Below are 6,000 nucleotides of genomic sequence, written 5' to 3'. Positions count from 1 at the left end.
CTGAGCGATACATCCTGTGACGCCCCCCCCAGCGATATCCTGAGAGAAGAAGCTCAATTACAAATGATAACTCGGAACGTTTTTGCTCATTTGCTCTTCCTGACTAATTAATGAATTATTTTATCAAGCCCCCTTTCCTGCCCCCCAAAACTGTATAGGGTTGCTATTAAATTGTTAATAACTGGGGCGCCTGGGTGGCTCCGTCGGTTAAGTGTCTGACTTCGGCTCAGGCCATGATCTTGAGTTCACTAGTTCGAGCCCCGCATGGGGCTCTGTGCTGACAGCTCAGAGCCTGGAGCCAGCTTTGGATTCTCTGTCTCCCTCTCTCTCTGCCCCTCCACCACTCATGCTCTGTCTCCCTCTCTCTCTTTCTCTCTCTCTGTCAAAAATAAATAAATATTTAAAAAATGTAAATTGTTAATAACAAATTATACCTTCAGTGTGGGAAGAATTGATGGGATAGTCAAGCTTCTTCTCTAGCATATGGTATCTCTGGTCTTTTTTTTTTTTTTTCCTAACATTTATTCATTTTGACAGAGACAGAGCACAACTGGGGGAGGGGCAGAGAGAGAGGGAGACACAGAATTCCAAGCAGACTTCAGGCTCTGAGCTGACAGCCCAGAGCCCGACGAGGGGCTCGAACTCATGAGCTGTGAGATCATGACCTGAGCCGAAGTCGGACGCTCAACCGACTGAGAAGCCCAGGCGCCCCTCTGTTCTGGTTTCTTGACTCTCGTGCATATGTACATACATCCCCATGGATTATGAAAGGGATTTCCCATCCTATCCCCTTCTATCACTGTTGTTTTGGAGGAATGCTATGGATTACTGCATTCAGTAACTTTTAAAAACTTATTTACTTAATAAAACTACATTCCTTCCGCCCGCCCCTTACAAATGTAATTCAGACACACTTTGAGAGCCAGTGGCCCAGAGAATGGAATCAAAGGCCAGTTGAGGAGTCCTTCTGGGAGGGGGCTCAGTTGAGTCCAAGAGTGGTCAGCCTGGACAGGGCTCTTAGCCGCAAACGGTCTTTTGCCAGCTGTCTGAGCCGCGGTGCAAGGGCCAGCCGGCTCCATGAGAGTTGTGTATAGGACACACCAAAAGGATCCTAGGCTCGGAGTCAGAAGACGTAGGTTCATACCTTTTTGTTGGTCTAGCCATTCCCTTCCGCTGGGTGGGCATGGGATCCAGGCTGAGCATCGCCCCAGAGCAGCCCATGACCAGCTTAAGTCTTTTGCCAGGATTCTCCTATTGGAGCTCTTCTGTTGGAAGGAGGCCCTTCCCTTCTCTGCTAGGAAGGGTTGGTATTGTGTATAAGTACATATCGCATATAGAAACACTAGTGGCCATTCTACTCCCCCATGGAGGAGTCTTACCTAGAGAAGGACGAAAAGTTGGGGAGAAGACCTCATGTGTCAAGTTCTTTCTTAGTTTCTGCCTCAAGTCTCCCAGAGCTACCCGGCTTGCCGAGGCTCTTCCCGTGATCCTGTGAGTTACCTGAGTAGCCTTCCAACAAATACACTTGCTTACTTCGAGGTAATCTGAGTCGGGTGACCTCTCTTGGGACCAAAATAGGCCTCCCTTATTTAAGACCACCTTTTTTGGACCACTGTGAAAACTGCATGAAGGGACAAGAGATGCCCAGCATGACACCAACCAAGGCTCAATAAATCTACCAACTGAATGGAATCGAGCAGGATGATTTAGAATTGCCTTTACATTTGGGGCGCCTGGGTGGCTCAGTTGATGAAGCATCCAACTTCAGCTCGGGTCATGATCTCACGGTTCAAGCGTTTGAGTCCTGCATTGGGGCTCCAGGCTGACAGTAGAGCCTGCTTGGGATTCTCTCTCCCTCTCTGTCTCGGCCCCTTCCCCACTCGTTTGCACATGCACGCGCTCTCTCTCTCTCAAAGTAGATAAATACACCTAAAAAAAAAGAGAGAGAGTTGGGGCGCCTGGGTGGCTCAGTCGGTTAAGCGTCCGGCCTCAGCTCAGGTCATGATCTCACAGGCCGTGGGTTTGGGCCCCGCGTCGGGCTCTGTGCTGACAGCTCGGAGCCTGGAGCCTGTTTCAGATTCTGTCTCTCTCTCTCTCTCTATGACCCTCCCCCATTCATGCTCTGTCTCTCTCTGTCTTGAAAATAAATAAACGTTAAAAAAAAAAAGAGAGAGAGAGAGAGAATTGCCTCTACATTTGTGACAATTCGGGGTTTCAAGCTTGATAGAAAATTCTATTATAATCTCCAAGCTTATTTCACAATTTTAAAGGTGTAAAATAGAAATGACTTGAATCCCACCCCAAATCTGAAGATCTTCCGAAATATGAAAAATTGGTGGCATTTTCAGGTCACCGTACAGGTAGCCACAGCCAACAGTAGCCTAAGTGACTGACCGCAGTTTATAGTCAACAATAGTTTATTACAGAACGTATTACACCTATGCTTCCTTTGCAGTGTGGTTTTAAAGACAATTCTGTGCGAAATGTTTCTTACCCTTCTCACTTGGCTTTAATTCTGCTCATTTTATTTTATTACAATATGTTATTACAAATGACACCTGTTTCTTCTGCTCATGCTCCCTCTGACGTCCCAATAATTTGCATCCAGTGATTTAATTAGGTTCCCAACTAGATCATTAGTGATGACGTCTATAGAGTCATGCTATTCTGCAAAAATACTGAGACGTTGTAATCTCTGACTGATGTATGTGAGAGATTTTGCTGCCTAGCTTTCGAAAAGGAGCGTCTTTCCTTTGCCAGCCAGGAACGCTGGACACGGGGGTCTTGGTTCTGCGTAATATCCCAAATGTGTTCCTTTAGCACAAGAGTCCACGTGAATGGCTAACGTGATTCTGATTCCTAGTCGTCATGACCAGAAAAGAAACTGATCTGGCAGACAGGGAAATGGTGTCCCTTTAATCTGTAGCCATGATCTCTAAAGTTAACTTAGGAAGGATTCTGGATCAGTTGTGCTTTGAGAAATACATGTTGTGTCCCCTTTCAGCTTAGAGCTCTGACCCTGTCCCTTAGAACAGTCGAGGAGCTGGGCTAGTGGAAAGTCACGGCTTGGTTCTCCCACCCTGCCACCAGAACGGGATCCATGGTGGAGAAAGGGGCTTAAACTATGACTTCAGCCAATTCTTGGTTTCCGTAGGCGAAAGCATGGGGGCTGCTTTGGCACTTTCAAGATAACATCTGGTTTGTATCCTCACCCAAAGACTAACCTCAGAGAGTTCCTGATTTACTAAGGATCCTATGCCACATTTTACTTATTACTCAGTGGTTTGGAACTTTGAATGGTTTTGAACAGACACAATGTTACATATTGTGTCCAGGTTCCCAGGCCAGGCCTCTGGTCCCTGGCACCCAAGAGAAAATCTAGTCAGTCAGTAATGCACCTGAAATTTGATACATAGGGAATTTTAAAGCAGAAGATAATATTTTTATACAATGCGTAAACCCCAAAATCACTCTTTTCTTCACTTGAATGCTGGGGCTTGAGGAGGGTCAGATTAGTTCGAGAAGGTGAAAAAGCTGTGAACTGCAACGAATCTAAGAGACTTTTTGTGCATTTTGAAGGATTTCTTTTTTTTTTTTTTTTTTTAAATTTTTTTTTCAACGTTTTTTATTTATTTTTGGGACAGAGAGAGACAGAGCATGAACAGGGGAGGGGCAGAGAGAGAGGGAGACACAGAATCAGAAACAGGCTCCAGGATCCAAGCCATCAGCCCAGAGCCTGACGCGGGGTTCGAACTCACAGACCGCGAGATCGTGACCTGGCTGAAGTCGGACGCTTAACCGACTGCGCCACCCAGGCGCCCCGCATTTTGAAGGATTTCAAAGTTGGTGGCTCTTTACTTTAATCCCATGCCTTTCCTTTTTTTTTTTTTTTTTTTCAAACCAAAAGTCTACTGTGTGGCAAACAGAGACACAAAAAGATGCTCAACATCACCCATCATCAGGGAAAGGCAAATCAAAACCACAATGAGACACCACCTCCCACCTGTCAGAACGGCCAGAATCGAAACACAGGAAATAGTCAGTGTCAGCGAGGATGTGGAGAAAAAGGAGCCCTCTTGCACTGTTGTTAGGAATGTAAACTGGCCGCTGGAGAATACAGGATGGAAGTTCTTCGAAAAATTAAAAGCAGAAAAACAGAACTACCATATGAGCCAGCAATTCCACTACTGGGTATTTACCCAAAGAAAACAAAAACACTAATTCAAAGAGATACACGTACCCCTGCGTTTACTGCATTATGTCCAATAGCCAAGACAGGGTAGTAACTCAAGCACCCATCCATAGATGAATGGATAAAGATGTGGGACACACACACACACACACACACACACACACACACTAGAATGAGAAAGACGAACACCATATGCTTTCACTTAGATGTGGAATCTAAAAAACAAAACAAACAGAAAGCAGAAACAGGCCCGTGGATACACAGATCGAACTAATGACCGCCAGAGGGAAGCGGGGGGAGGTGGTCGGGCAAAACGAGTGAATGGGTGTGGAAGACACAGACTTCCAGTTACGGGATGAACCAGTCATGGAAATAAAAGGCACAGCACAGGGAATAGAGTCAAGGCCAGTGTGGTGACAGATGGCAGCTATGCTTACGAGCAGAGCAGAAAGTATAAACTTGGTGAATCGCTATGCTGTACCCCTGAAACTAATGTAACATTGTTTGTGAACTATGCTTCAATTTTGTGAAACAGTGTATCATGGGGGTGGGGTGATGGGTGAAATAGGTGAAGGGAATTAGGAGGTACAGACTTCTGGTTATAAAATAAATAAGTCAAGGGATGAGAAGTAGAGCATAGGGAATGTAGCCAATAATGTTGTAATAACTTTGCACGGTGACAGATGGGAACTACACTTACTGCGGTGAGCATTGTGTAATGTACATAATTGTCAAATCACCTGAAACAATGTAATACTATACAACAACTACACTTCAATTAAAATTTTTTAAACGGAGAAAAAAAAAAAAAATGTGTCACCAAACACAGTAAGATACCACTCCATATTAAGATGACTATAATAAGGGGCGCCCGGGTGGCTCAGTCCGTGGAGCGCCCGACTTCGGCTTAGGTCACGATCTCACAGTTCGTGAGTTCGAGCCCCTGTCGGGCTCTGGGCTGACGGCTCGGAGCCTGGAGCCTGCTTCGGCTTCTGTGTCTCCCCCTCTCTCTGCCCCTCCCCTGCTCATGCTCTGTCTCTCTCTGTCTTAAAAATAAATAAAACATTTAAAAAAAAATTTTTTTAAGATGACTATAATAAAAAAGACAATAACAAGTGTTGGCAAGGCAATGGGGTAACCGGAACTCACTCATTGCTAGTGTGACCGTAGAGTGGTGTAGTCGCTTTGGAAAACAGTCTGGCATTTCCTCAAATGGTTAGTACATGACTCAGCAATTCCTCTGCTAGTTATATTCCCGAGAGAAGTGAAAAAAAATATCCACCCAAAAACTTGTACATAAATATTCACAGCAACATTACTCATAAGAGCCAAAAAAATGGAAATGTCCATCGGCAGATGATGAGTGGGTAAACAAAACGTGGTCCATCCATATAATGGCGTACCATTTGGCCATTCCAAAAAAGAAGTGCTGATATCTGTTATGACATAGATGAAACTTGAAAACATAATGCTGAGTGAAAGAAACAAATTATAAGAGGTGACACACTGTATGATTCCATGTGTAGGAACCGTCCAGAACGGACAACCCATAGACACAGAAGGTACATTACTGCTGGCCAAGAGCTGGGGGGCGTGGGGACTGGAAGTGACTGCGGATGGGAACGTGGGTTCTTTGTGGGCCCATGAAAATGTCCTAAAATTGCATAGTGGTGATGGCTGCCTGACTCTGTGATGGTACTAATAACATTTTTTTTTTTTTGGAGGGGGAGGAGACCACGTGAGGGGGTGGGGCAGAGAGAGAGGAGAACAGAAGATCTGAAGCGGGCTCTGCGCTGACAGCAGGGAGC

The sequence above is a fragment of the Panthera leo genome, chromosome D2, assembly GCF_018350215.1.
Source record: "Panthera leo isolate Ple1 chromosome D2, P.leo_Ple1_pat1.1, whole genome shotgun sequence".
Lineage (NCBI taxonomy): Eukaryota > Metazoa > Chordata > Mammalia > Carnivora > Felidae > Panthera > Panthera leo.
This window is presented reverse-complemented; position numbering follows the sequence as displayed.